Below are 15,632 nucleotides of genomic sequence, written 5' to 3'. Positions count from 1 at the left end.
TTTAATTAGCTCCTTTGAACAAGTGCGTCTGTGATGTGCTTTTTTTTAATAAACTGTCCCTTGTGCCGTGATATCTGTAGTTGTTTTTGAAAATCCTAGGATATTAACAAAGGGTTCCTTACGGCTCGATTCGGAAAATGAACTAGATTTCTACTAGACTTCAACAAGTTACGATATGGATAATTTAAAGATAAGATAGATAGAAATGTCAAATTTGACGTTTCCGCGATTCTGGAGGTCCTCTTGAACGATTTCGACAAGTTATGACTTAGATATCCAAGTCACATCTAGTCAATATCTAATGTAGATCTAGTTGATCTCTAAATCGTCTCAAGATCTTGTGATTAATCCGAATAGGCCTGTTAGTAGATATTAAAATGCTATACTTAGCTCGTCTTTTTAGCATTAGAAGAAAGGTAAACAATCTTGATGTGTCTTTTAATTGAAAAACACATTTTAAAAATAAGTCACCGCAAATATGTAACAGTTATGAATTAATACGATCATTTATATTCTTCTGCTTTCATAAGTAATGTAATAGTTACTAATTTTTAAAAAGCGTTTTTCAGTTAATAGACATGTCAAGATTCCTTACCTTCTTTCTAATGCTAAAAAAACGAACTATAGGAAGGTAGGTATTATCAATATTATCATGCCGCGATCAGAAAGGGATTAGAAATAACAGATTTCCATACACTTACGTCAAAATCAATATGGATTGACAGCTATCTCAATCCCTTTTTAATTGCGATTCAGTATACAGGGCGTCCCACGGCGATGCCACATGGAGGGAAAGTACCTCAAATATCATAGATAGCATATTTTGCTGAAAGAAGACTTCATTTTATTTTTAAAACTTAGTAAAGTTGCATTCATACTTTTTTAATTTTTTTTGAAAAAAAATGTATGGAAAAAAATTATCTCGTCATTGGAGGAAAAGTACCTTAATTATTGTAAATGAACATCTTACTGAAAGAAGACATTATTTCGATTTAAAAAAACAAGTTGAATTGCATTTTAAATAATTTCATGGTTAAACCGGGAATCGAACCCGCTACACGAGAAAAAAAAAATCCTGTAGCTTAATGGTCTTCCTTTTGTTTCCAACACTATGTTATTTGGCAAAAAAATAATTTTCACATTGAAGCCTTTCGATCGGTATGACAAAGCTACAGGGTATTTTTTTTTCTCGTGTAGCGGGTTCGATTCCCGGTTTAACCATGAAATTATTTAAAATGCAATTCAACTTGTTTTTTTAAATCGAAATAATGTCTTCTTTCAGTAAGATGTTCATTTACAATAATTAAGGTACTTTTCCTCCAATGACGAGATAATTTTTTTCCATACATTTTTTTCAAAAAAAATTAAAAAAGTATGAATGCAACTTTACTAAGTTTTAAAAATAAAATGAAGTCTTCTTTCAGCAAAATATACTATCTATGATATTTAAGGTACTTTCCCTCCATGTGGCATCGCCGTGGGACGCCCTGTATATACAGTTACAAAAAATGTTAAGTTATTATTGAAGGTACCTATTACATATATGTAATATGTAATAGGTACCTAGTGGAAGAATAATTGAAAAGTGGTGAAAACATATAGGTATTACATATTTTAAAACCCATCCGGATGTAGTACAAAAATAACGTTTAACCTTTAATTGGTGCGTGGGCGCATGCGTGATAGATTTATTGCCACAAAAACTACAAACTTTCTAGCGACAGCATAATGTGGACATGCTAGTTTTTGACTGGGTAAAGGATGACTCACGTTAGTCTGGGCCTGGGCTCTTTTACTCCAATGAAGGCGTAATAAGAGTGACAGAGAAAGATGCCCGCAATTTGCGAACTTCGATTTTCGCGGTTGACCCTCAGAGCTTCCGGAGCTTCGATTTCTATGGTGAGCATCACGTGATCTGCTGATCACCTGTCATGTCATATAAAAGTAAGCCCCGGAAGCTTCGGCTCGGACACGGCCTGCCGTAACTTGAGTCGTCCTTAAGTGTGAAACGTCTCGAAATAAGGTGAACAATCTTGATGTGTCTTTTAATTGAAAAACACATTTAAAAAATAAGTTACGGCAAATATGTAACAATTATGAATCTAATACGATCATTTATATTCTTCTGCTTTCATAAGTAATAGTTTTTGATTTTTAAAAAGCGTTTTTCAATTAAAAGACATGTCAAGATCGCTTACCTTCTTGCAAGTTCTTTCTAATGCTAAAAAAACGAACTATAGCGCAAAACTATTAAATTAATCACTTTTTAAACGCGATCGGCTCAAGTCTTTTGGATCACTATTATTTATAGACCACAATCAGCTACCGTCTATAGAAACGCGCGACTTCTTCACCAACTGAGATAACTTAGATAAGTGGTAGACATATAATGAAACACATGATAATAAAATAAACCCATTATAGGTATTGTGTGTACCACAGATAATAAGTTGTTTTATAAGGGGCACATTTGTTGTTTAGCCGCTCGTGCTACTATTGATACCTTGAACTCTTGAGCGTTGCGAGGATTTCAAGGCACGAGGGTTAAACAAACTTTGTCACCGTGTGAAACACAATTTATCGTTCAACATTCAAAATCATAATTTAAAAGTCAATTCTACCAGCCAAACATAAGGAAACAAATTCAAATTGCTTTTGTGGATAAAATGTAACTTTTTCATCAGTATTTGAACAAAGCGAGCTTTTACGAGCTGTGCCCTGTTTATCAAAAGCTTGTAACTTGTAATACAATTGGAAGTCCCTTTTTGACAGCGTTTATTAGAAAGGGACTTCCACTTGTATTAAAAGTTACAAGCTTTTGATAAACAGGGCACTGGTGTGGTGAAAGAATTGTTTGTATAAAATTTAAAAGCGCGTATCCCCATTAATCTCATCATTGATAACTTTCCACCCCATTCCTAAAAAACATACCCAGTAGCTATAACGAGGCATCGGTGTCAAATGTCAATAAAACACAAAAATACCACAAAAAGAGTAATTTCTCCAAAAAGGGTAACTTTTTGTACAAATTCCTAAAGAATCCCCAAGTCATGTACGGAATGCGAAATAGTGTGTTAGTTTTTTGCTAATTTGTCCCCAGTTTTTGCCGCCATTTTGAAGTTGTCTTAACACCCCATTTCTGTCACATATTTGGAGTTAATTATGATTAAAACATTAGGAATATGTTTTGAAAATTGGTTTTAAATTTTAGTGGTTTTGCGTTGAATATGATTTATTATTTCGTAATACATTTTCAGGTCCCTACTTACCTAAAGTCTATTTTTTTATTCGGTAAACTAAAATGACATTTCATAGAATGAAATGTTATGTTAGCCTTCTTGAGCCTACCGTGGGGCTTAGTCAATTTGTGTAAAAATGTCCTATAATATTTATTTCTTTATTTATTTATGGTCTTGCTATATATGAAATGTCATTTTAGTCTACCGAATAAAAAAATAGACTTTACGGAGCAATCGATTGCACGGAAATACGTTGTAACTCTGAAAAATAGGTACATTTTAGGTGGTAAACGTTTTTTTGGCATTGATATGACAAGTCACAAGGTGTACACCCATGTCCGCCGTGTTTTAAAAGTTATCAGACTCAAACTTACCTACATGATTATAATTTATAACACTATGTACACTAGTGGCTCTGTGAGCTATAATAATAGCTGTGGGCCACGAGATAAGCTAAAAAATGTAAAAAAAATACTTCGTTGAGTCATTATTCATTAATTATTATTACAGCGAAATCGAATCGGGTATTAATGTTAAGTTACGACACTGTGTATTTTGTCAAGTGTCATTATAAAACATTGAAATTATAATTAACTCCTAACATATTTTAATTGTTTTTTTAAATCAATTATTAATAGCTCGTGTCACATGTCAAACGATTTGACGGGACAGTTGCATTTCGCGCGCCGTCGGCGGCCGGTGGAGCGTGAGCCGGATGGACTATTATTGTCGCGTCATGACTAATAACATTGTTAGGAAATAGGTCGACAACATGTTATGGCTCCTCTACACGATGGGCCAGCGCCGGCCACTCCAAGGGACGCCATGCAATAGAATGAGATAGCAATATCACTTGCTCCCTCTAACGCATATATGCGTCCCTTGGAGTGGCGCTGGCCCATCGTGTAGAGGAGCCATTACAAGATGGTCATCTCCGTTCAGACACCTCAAAAAGACCTCCGCCGGGCAGATTAAACTCAAAAATTAGCACGATGGATGTTAATGTCATGTTTATGGCTTCGACTGTTTGAAAATAATTATGTAGGTCGACAAATTGTTACAAGATGTTTGACTTCCTAGCGTCCTGACTTCTAATATAGGGAGCTTGGGGTATGCAAGCAGTTTTTACAGAAAACTACTACCTCCCGACCTTCCAGGATAAAAAATAGGCCTGAATTACGATTAGTCTGGTTTCGTCTTAATATTTCTTAACGATGACAAATATCAAATGATATTTCGAAATAAGTTAGGGAAATTCAATTAAGCACTTAAACATAATACATACCTAAGAAGAAAATAATTTTATTTTTTAAATGTTACCTACCTAAATATATTATACTTATTTTTTTACCAAGCATTAGAAAGAACTTCGAAGAAGTATTTTAAGTTTTTTTATGGGGCACTTAATGCGGTACCATTTTTCTATAATTTCATTCAACTGGCACGGTATACTATTACATTACCCAGGTATGTACTTTTTTTTAAATAGGTAATTAATCGCATATCGTTACCGCGTAATTTTTTGTAAAAAAAGAACTTGTACTTTTATCCCTTATTAAAATGTTCGAGTGTATTTCTTACGTAGGTACATGGTACATAGGTATTCGCACATAAGTATGTATAATACGAGACTTATGTGAAGATTCTTCAAAGCCAGTTAGATACGGAATTCACATTGTGTAACCGAACACCCCCGATAAGGCAGTTTCACATGGCGTCATTTCACCAACCATGTGAACAGTGTAACTTGACCTTTATAACGAATCATAATCGTCGAACCTTAATGCGTGGGAATAAGGTTGATTTTGCAGTGGAAGTTATATTCTCTTGTAAAATGGTATGAGTTTAGTGAAATTAGTTGGTGGTCTTTGTTTTGTGCTGATGAATGGTGTTGTTTGTGTAAAGCCGCGTGTTTTGCTGACTGTACGAGAACATATTTTATTTGTTTCCTATATTCTGTAATACGATATGAATGATATATCTGACTGCGGCAAGAAAAAAGGACACGATTCTGCATTGTTTCAAAGCTTATGTTGTTACATGACCGCCATGTCACGAATTGAATTATTTTAATATCTATATTTTGATGCTCTTTGAATGACATTAGACATTGCATGGTCACTTTTAAGAGAAGTGTCCAAAAAGTCGTCAAAATTACGGGATGACCTGTAAGGATAGTGGGATACATACCGGGTGTGGCCTGTAATATGAGCAAAAACTTAAACTGTAGGCTGTAGTCCTCATACTGATCAACATTTGTTCAGTGACTTTTAAAAATAACTTGTGGTTTGATTTTTAATACACTTAAAAGTTTATTCTAAGACGCAATGTATTGCGAATTCTGTTATGTTTAAGGCGTGACAAGCAACGTCAGTCACAATGATATGGCGTGGCGATGGCGTCCATTGAAGATAATATTTATTTTGTATGAAAAATAGGGAGTCTAAATACTTAATAATTTTTAAAAGTCGTTGAACAAAAGTGTCACCGTTTGAGGAGTACAATCTATGTTTTAATTATTTGCTCATGTTACAGGCCACACCCGGTATATACTAAGTATTAGCTAGTAAAAGCTGTAAGTCACTTGTTCAAAATACTGAATACATTTACTGACCCGAACGGAATAGAATCATTCTAAACGACTAATCCACTAAGAAACCAGTGATCTCTATCGAATGTTCCGAAAGATAGCGCAAATGCGCGCTAATCTCTGCAAACATTGTAAATATTCGATTGTCACATTCTGCAATCTATTGCATTTTAATTCCAATCTAAAATACACTTTAAAACCAACTTCATAAAGCTCTGTTTTCGATATTAACTTATTTTTAAAGCAGCAAACTTAACAAAAATACTATTGCAGCTAAATAAATTATCACCACTCTTTATTACATACGAAACAAGCGTCAATATTGTTCAAACTCAATAAACTCAGCTGCAAATATAAATTTACTATCGATACCCATTCGCTCAGTTTGAATTTGGAATAGTTTTTTTTTAATATTAGGGGCAAAGGCGCGACTGTTAATCCTCAGTTACGAGTATCAGACAAAGGGACAATGGTTTGGGTGAAATGAACAGCTCTTTGTGAACTTGAATGAATGCGCAATAGTAGTTTAGGGACACTTGGGCTAGTGAGTGGTGAAACGGTGTAGCTCGATTTTTGGCGGTAGCACTTAGAAGTGTTTATTTGTATTTCGGCTGCTCTTTGTTTTGGTTGTGATTTGTAATAGTAACTTCAAAACCTATTTAAAGTGTTTTATGGGGTTTACAACGAGCCATTATAATCTTAAATGTTATAACGTAACACTAAGCCATAAGAAGAAAATCCCGTAGAAAATAAGAGCTGTTTCGAAAATAAGTTTAAATATTTATATTATTTTTGCTAATTAGTATTTATTCCTACCGGTTAAATATATGCAAACTAATTCACCTACCATGTTTGTGTCAATAAAATCGAACAAAAAAAATCTGCAAGTTGTTTTAGTCCAATATTTTTTCTTGTGTTTTGCCTCCATCTTATAACACAATAAAAAATATAGAGCTCATAAATTAATCTCATATCGCCGTGTGCCTGCTACACTGCCACATCTCAAAAAACCGTTTTTTCGAGAAATCGCGTCTCAAAGTTGCGAGAGTATAGTTCAGGGTGTTTAATAGGATCTTACTCCTTAAGTTTTAGGTCTATAAATTTAAAATTTAGCTTTTTTTACTCGGAATGATATAATCCTCCTTATGACCACGCCACTTTAAAAAAAAAAATTATATTTTTTAAGACACAAGGCCCGAAAGACAGGTATTTAGAGTTGTGGTCGTATTGCTGAAACGTTTTTTAAAGATTTTGGGATGCGGCCAAATTTAAACACAAAATTATTGGATAAAGGTTACCATGCAAATATAAATAAAAACACCAAAATAGTTAAAATCCCTTTATTTTATCAATTTTGATAGGAACAAGATCACTGTACGCGATAATATCGACGCTTATCATGAATAGTGGCACAACTCAAAATGAAATGCTATTGCATTTAATATTCTATCTTTTACTGGTAAGATTTAAAATCAAACGGCATTTCATTTTGTTTTATGCCACTATTCATGATAAGCAACGATATGTCGACGCTTATCATGAACAGTGCTGACACAAAACAAAATGAAATGCCATTCGACTTTAAATCTTACCAGTAAAAGATAGAATATTAAATGCAATAGCATTTCATTTTTAGTTCTACCACTGTTCATGATAAGCAACGATGTGTAACTCCACTAATTATTATTTTCTAGGACGCAACTCAAAAGCTTCATTTAAAACGTGTGCTATATAGCCACAACTCAAAAGAGCCTACCGCGAACCACGTTCGACGTGTTGCCTCTTTGTCGCACTTGTAAATTCGTAGGTAAGTGTGACAGGAAGGCAATACGTCGAACGTGGTTCGCGGTAGTCCCTCAGTTCACGTGGGAACGCCGCGGGAGCAGGCGGCAGACTGGCAAGTGGCTGTATTGCAGGGAATCGTCTGACAATTTATGGTCAAATCCATAAGGCCACTTGTGAGAAAAAGGCTCTTAAAGACCTTTTTTGCTATGGCTCTCGAAATAAGGTCGTAAATTGAACAATTTTGAATACGAATCTGCAATAACCCAGAAAATTAAAAATTTTGAATTGTGGCCGTATAGCAGGCACACGGCGATATGTTATGAAATAATCGAACGAAAACGTTGTTCAATATTATTCCCAACGTCGGGACTTCATCGCGTAAAATTAAGTTTTAAATATACCTCCGACGATAAAAATTCATAAAAAAAATGTTGATTCATAAACTAAATTAAAGAATGTCTATCCAAACTTCGGAGCTAAACAAAGTTGCAACCGCACTCCACTCACCCAAAATGGCCGCTCAATTTGTCAATTCCACAGACACAATATTGCGCATTTCACCCCCGTTGCGGTGGCAACAATGGCCCAACAATGCGTTTGGCCATTGTTGCCATTGTTGGCCGCTATAACAACAGATACTAAAAAGTACGTAACATTCGGTGGGCGAGTTCGACTCGTACTTTTTAGGGTTCCGTACCCAAAGGGTAAAACGGGACCCTATTACTAAGACTCTGCTGTCCGTCCGTCCGTCCGTCTGTCCGTCCGTCCGTCCGTCTGTCACCAGGCTGTATCTCACGAACCGTGATAGATATACTGTTGCCGCTATAACAAAAAATACTAAAAACAGAATAAAATAAAGATTTAAATGGGGCTCCCATACAACAAACGTGATTTTTGACCAAAGTTAAGCAACGTCGGGAGTGGTCAGTACTTGGATGGGTGAGCGTTTTTTTTTGCCTTTTTTTGCATTATGGTACGGAACCTTTCGTGCGCGAGTCCGACTCGCATTTGTCCGGTTTTTTTTTAAACAACAGTAAGCACATTCACACCTTCAGACAAACGAACAGTTTTTTAAAGATCCGCTTGAAACTTAACACCTATTAAGGCACACCTGACCGTCGCCGGCTCCCGATTGGTGGAAATGCCGCGAGGGTGAGAGCGCCGCGCTCTGATTGGCGGAGCCCAGACGGGGGTGGATCGGCTCAAATTACTCGTTATTAAGCCAGATTGGAGTGATTTAGGGATTTTGTGAGGGTGTAGGGTTAACAAGGGGTGGAATTTCGGTTTGAGTGATTTAATTTGTTTTTCTTAACAATCGTTAATAATCTTAGTATGCAGCTGGTAGCGACGACCCGCTAGGTGGGTTTGATCTTAGCAGTCACTTAGCGCTACAAACGGGAATAACATCGCGACATTAGCGACTCTCCTTTGCTACTGCTTATAGTACACTATTTGTAGTTACAAGGGGGCAAAGTTGTTGTTTAACCGCTCGTGCTAATATGTATTGATACCCGAGCGAGATTCCAAAATTGAACCACGAGCGTAGCGAGTGGTTCGAATAATGGAATCTTGAGCGTTGCGAGGGTTTGACTAAAGCACAAGGGTTGAACAAAATTTGCCCCCGAGTGAAACACAAAGTTTTTCACCACACCAACCCGAACTAAATATTAAATGTAAAATATCAAACAAAATCAAACCAAATCAAATCCAAATGAATGTTATTCAATATGTATCATCCAAAATCATCAACTCAATTCTACCAGCAAACATCAGAAAACAACTCAAAATTTGCATTTGTTTACTCTGCCTCACATGTGAATAAAATGCAACTTTGCTATCAGTTTTTGAAGTGCAAAGTAAGCCTTTCCCAGCTGGTGTGGTGAAAAATTAATTCTCATTTCATTTCTATTTTTTTTACCTAGCCTACTTTGGTGTCCCACTGCTGGGCAAAGGCCTCCCCTCGTTTTCTCCACTCGACCCTGTCATCGGCATTTTCCCACCATTTGGAGTAGAATGCGTCCAAGTAGTACCCCCCATCTCCTTTTCGGTCTGCCTAAACTCATATTTCTAATATGTATCTAATTTTAAAACGATCACTTATCGTATCGACAGGTATTAATAGGTGTCAAGTGGTTCCCATATAAAATAATTGTTGACATAACACAGCGGCACGCGGGCTGATCGAAAAGGAGCGACGCCGCGGGTGGCACAAGCGGATTTGGGCAGGCGCCATCTTCATAAAGGCCGCTTTAGATGTGGCTAATTTAGGGCCACCCCACATCTAGCGTCTTTTGAGCGTCGGCGTCTACAACTCTATGGCCGCTGTTCGACGCAACGTCGACGTAACTGCGCAGCGACGTCATTTTCCATAGCGCTGACCAGACGCCGACGCTCGAAAGACGCTAAATGTGGGGTGGCCCTTAAGGTGCAGTTGGTTTAGCCAGCATATATAAAAGGACTACTCACGTTAGACCGGGCCGTGTCCGGGCCGGAGCTTCCGGAGCTTACTATTCTGTGACATGATAGGCGATCGCGTGATGCTTTCCACAGAAAACGATGCGCCGGTAGCTCCGGCTTATATTTGTAGACGGGTGTATCGTGAATTTATTTTATTTAAAATTTGTAACAATATGCACTAGACATAGAGCTTAAAATGTGAAAATTGCTCCTAAAAATGCGTAATTTTATTTTTGATCGAAATCATAAAATAACAATCAAAAACAAGATAGTTGCGCTCCCGGGCACGCACGGCCGTTTCGCTCTCGCTTAAGCTCAGTGTGAGTGAGAGAAGACCCTGAACCCACGGGGCCTTAAACGAGAAAGACAGGAAAAAGACATGTGTTAAGTGTGGGTATAATACGAGTAGATGAATAAAACAGTGTGAAGGCAGTCACTTCCAACCGGTACGAGTGGAGGTCCATAGGAGGCCTATGTTCAGCAGTGGACGCCTTATGGCTGAGATGATGATGATGATGATGAAGGCAGTTAGAGTTGGACCAAGCGTGTGCGCAGCAATCATTAATGTCAAATTTCTATGTAAATGCGACATTTAATAATGACAATCATTTATTTCGTTCTTGAATTCGGTGCAAAGTTAGCTTAGACGCTAATTTTAGCGTTAAGTAGAGGCCTTAGCTTATGGCTTCTAAACCTAAAGTACGTATTATATTTACTGGATGTTATTCAGGTAGAGGTACATAGGTAGGTACCATTAATTACTATCTTAAGATAAAAAATGTGTAAAAATAAATGTACCTACCTATAGCTACCTACTTACCTAAAACGACTGCATTTTCATCAAAACATAAGTATTACGAAGCAAAACTGCAGTGTCATATGACCGTCGCAAGTTCTTTGATATTTGAACGCGGATACCTACATAACTAAAATAAAAACGAAGCAAAATTATATAAGCACAAGAAACGGAAAACCGACTTGTTTACAAGATACAATAACTATAATACCTACTAAATATCAATACACGACGTCATTAGGTAGGTGTGTAATGTAGTTGCAGATTCCACTATCTATATGTGGAATCTAGCTGTATTGGAACATTCCATGCCTACCATTTTTCCCGTACAAACGTAAATTTTCTAAAGATTTGCAGATTATTTTAAGAGTTTTCTTTTCTACGACAAATCGTCTAAAATATGCACAGAAAAATAATCGCTTGCTTTAAATGCCGAAAAAAGAAGTCTCAACACAGGAAATAAAATTCGTTTGTACGGAACAGCCCGCGTGGAATGCTCTTATTACCTATAGTTCGTTTTTTTAGCATTAGAAAGAACTTGCAAGAAGGTAAGCGATCTTGACATGTCTTTTAATTGAAAAACGCTTTATAAAAATATAAAACTATTACTTATGAAAGCAGAAGAATATAAATGATCGTATTAGATTCATAATTGTTACATATTTGCCGTAACTTATTTTTAAAATGTGTTTTTCAATTAGGAGACACATCAAGATTGTTTACCTAATTTCTAATGCTAAAAAAACGAAGTATACTTAATATTATAAATGCCAAAATAAGTATGACTGTCTGTCTGTTACCTCTTCACGCTTAAAACTGAATCGATTTTAATAGAATTTGGTATGGAAACAGTTTGAAGACCGGGGAAGGACATACGTAGGACAGTTTTTAGGGTTCCGTACGCAAAGGGTAAAAACGGGACCCTATTACTAAGAGTCTGTCCGTCTGTCTGTCACCAGGCAGTATCTCATGAACCGTGGTGGACTTGATGAACCTAGACAGTTGAAATTTTCACAAATGTATTTCTGTTGCCGCTATAACAACAAATACATAGTAAAAAGTACGGAACCCTCGGTGGGCGAGTCCGACTCGCACTCGTCCGGTTTATTATTGACAATCATCATCACTCCACGCAGACAAATTTTGGGTATTACGAAAATAATACCCAAATTTTAAAGGCCTAAATTCTTAAAACATAAAAATGTTACCAAAATATCGCTGCTTAGTTCTGAACTTAACTACCTATTTTCTAACTTAGCGTCATAATTTGTTCTCTTTTAAACTAGGTACCTAGTAATATTCCACAAATTTAAATCTAGGTCAAAATTAAAAGTAAACAAGTGCAGTTCATTCACTTCTTTAACCTTAATAACAACGTAAACAAATTCATTCATAAAGAAAATAACTCCGTAAACGTAAAACGTGTAATATTTCGAAATAGAAAAAAATGCTTATAAACAATACCTACTTATTTAAATAGGTACCTAACTTATGTACGACGTATGGCGTGAAGTATATTTACGATTTATTAAGGTTTAAAATGCCAGTAATTATGACGAATAAATGAATAAATGAATTATGTATTTGTGTCGAACGACATAAAATGAGTCCTCGGACACTGCACGCCATTTTACCCGGTCCTGTGCGGATTCACGCCAGGTTTCACTAGGTAGTAACTAATTTTCCTAACCTAGCCTAACCATTACATGTAAATATTATTGGGCCCGATTCGGATTTTGAAATAGACATCTATTAGATATCTTTTAGACATCACCAAGATACAATAACGATATGTTTAAGATCTAACCTGTCAAATTTGACATTTGCGCGATTCTGGAGATACTCTTGAACGATTTCCACAGGATATAAATATAACTTAGAAATCCAATTCACATCTAATAGATATCTTACTCTATCTAACGTGAAAGTGACATTGGTTGCCCGAATTGCGCTGCAAAAGAGAACTAGTTGATATCTAATTAAACTATAACGTATCTAGAATGGATCTAGAACTTGTCCTTTCTTGTAAATATCTTAAAGTTCGAATACAGCAGTATGACTTCTTCAATACCCAAATAACCCCACCATACCATGTATAGGGACCCGGATATATTAGAAAAGCTGATGGTAGTTGGTAAGGTCAAAGGGGAAAGAGGACGCGGTCGATCGCCTACCCGGTGGTCCACCTACCTACCATCACCACAGAATAAATAATAGTACTAGGTACAGAAGACTCACTCTCTAACAAAACGCCTCTATCACGATCAGCACAGATATGGCCGCTAGGTGGCGACAGCGCCACGCGCGGCTTATGGTAAACCCCAAAATTGGGGTCGAACGGATGTACTTTTAGCTACCTGTAGCAAAGCGACGAAATCGCGGAGTGAGCCACGCCTACCATCACCGACTTGCCAATACCTGAAGCTATAGTAGGGGAGCCCAAGAGGGGATTTTTGTGTTTACTCGAGCGCGTCAGATTAAGATATGAGTGATATCTTGCTACCCCGTGTAGTCTACCTTTATGTTGAGCCCTTGGTTGCTACTATTAAGAGCCAACAGGAGTGGTCATTTCTCCATACAAACGTACTCGACTGTTTCCTTGTCTTAAGATCGCTGTGGACACAGGAACACTTGGAAAAGCGTGACATCGCGCAGGAAACTCTTCAAACTCGACACGATCTTTAGCAATGAAGACGCCGACTAAGAAGAAGACCATGTATACCGTAAACTCGGGATACTATGACCCAATTGAGGGTAACTTTGACCCACACAAAAACTCATTTAAAAGGGTCTAATAAAAAACATATAAACGTCAAAGGTTAGCTAAAACCAACCTCATGGTATATTTCCATAATTATAGTGCAATAATATGTGACGTTCTACGGCAAAAGGTACTTACTACCTTATGGCGGCTGGCGCTTACGTCGCATGTCGCATAGCGCCGCAATAATATTGGAGCGGCGTTAATAATAGCGTAAACGCCAACCGCCATAAGGTACGTGTGACGTCACATATAACCTGGGCCGAGCAAATGTTGGCTAAAGTTACCCTCCAGGGCTAAAGTAACCCGACTTTAAGGTAGGTATTTTCCACTTTAAATTCCTGAAGTGCACGTAGTTTCGTATAACACATTGCTTTATTCGCTCTCAGGCGCTTCCACGTAGCAGCCTGTTACGTAAACTCGACACCGGCATGATGCAAACAAACTGTTCTACAGAACGAACTGGAAATTCAGGCGTTATTTACGATACAAGTGCGAAAAGCAGGAAACTCGCAACGAGTGGCGATAAATTGACTCCCTTCGGTCGCGTTTCAAATCGACACGAGTTGCGAATTATCTTTTCGCACGTGTATTGTGTTTTACAGTACACTAGCGACCCGCCCCGGATTCGCACGGGTTCACAAATTACACACCTAAACCTTCCTCAAGAATCACTCTATAGAAAACCGCATGATAATCCGTTCAGTATAGTTTTTGAGTTTATCGCAAACAAACACACAGACAGACGCGGCGGGGGACTTTGTTTTATAAGGTGTAGTGATATGGCCCGCATATGCACGTATTATGTCATTTACCGCACTAGGGCGATAAAGTAGCAAATGTGTTGTTTCCTCAGGTTGGCTGGTGGAATTGACTTTTAAGTGATGATTTTCACTTATAAGTATTTAATAAATTTTGATATTAATGTAATAGAAATATTTAGGAGATTTAGATTAAATGTGTAATATTTTAGTTAGTATTTTCCTCGCATTGGTGCATTGAAAAATGTTGTGTTTCACTCGGCAGCAAAGTTTGTTTAACCTTCGTGCCTTGAAACCCTCGCAACGCTTAAGACTCCACATTCAAATTCTCGCTGCGCTCGTGGTTAAGGCGGTCAACCATTGGGTCAATCATAGACTTCGAGATGAAATATGCAACACAAATCAAATTCTCGAAATTAAACTTTTGTGAGACATATTTTAAACATGTCGCCAATAGCGACTAAAAATTAAAGTGAGCAAAACCGTTGTTATCTAAATAATACAAATTAACAGTACAAATCAAATTATTGTAACTAACATACAAGAATGCACTGCCAAGGAATGGAATTCCTTGCCGGCGTCTATATTTCCGTGTTCTTATAACCCGGCAACCTTCAAATCAAGAGTGAACAGGCACCTTCTGGGCGAGCTCGCTCTATCGTAGGCCACGTCTACGCCTCGGCTAGTCTGTGGCCATGAGTAAGCCCATTCATAATAAAAAAAAAAAGATATATATAGTGGTACTACTAAACGAAATTAATAACTAGCTTAAACCTAAAATAGGCCTTTGAGGCTTTGTACCAAGGATGCTGGCGGCATTTCCTCGCTGTATCGCAATGCTGATATGTTGTGCGAGGGTATTTGACTACTATTAAAATCAGTTCCTTTTTTCGAACTGTCAAAACGATTTTGCTACTATCTATCTAATACCTTTAGTAGTAGTAGTAGTAAGTCAAGTAAGTAAGTTATATGTATATAATTATATTTTGGGGATCTCGGAAACGGCTCTAACGATTTCGATGAAATTTGCGATATGGGGGTTTTTGGGGGCGATAAATCGATTTAGCTAGGTCATATCTCTGGGAAAACGCGCATTTTTGAGTTATTATATGTTTTCCGAGCAAAGCTCGGTCTCCCAGATATTGGAATTTATATGAAACACTAGCATGTGACGTCACAATCAACTTACCTACTCTTTATAGTTTCATAAGGGTTTTAAAATAGAAATTGTGTCTAAAAATAA

The 15,632-nt window shown here is 37.1% G+C and overlaps 1 long non-coding RNA gene across 1 annotated transcript in view; it reads right to left on the bottom strand.

Annotated features, from left to right (window-relative positions):
- Window positions 1-14,592: 14,592 nt before the first annotated feature.
- LOC134675967 (uncharacterized) overlaps window positions 14,593-15,632 on the bottom strand; it is a 60,738-nt gene continuing 59,698 nt past the window's right edge. The window contains exon 2 of the long non-coding RNA XR_010099838.1: window positions 14,593-14,669. This is a non-coding gene — a long non-coding RNA (uncharacterized LOC134675967). The remainder of the gene's footprint in view (window positions 14,670-15,632) is intronic.

The sequence above is a fragment of the Cydia fagiglandana genome, chromosome 23, assembly GCF_963556715.1.
Source record: "Cydia fagiglandana chromosome 23, ilCydFagi1.1, whole genome shotgun sequence".
Taxonomy (NCBI): domain Eukaryota; kingdom Metazoa; phylum Arthropoda; class Insecta; order Lepidoptera; family Tortricidae; genus Cydia; species Cydia fagiglandana.
Note: the sequence above shows the minus strand (reverse complement) of the source record. Positions and strands in the feature narration are given on the sequence as shown.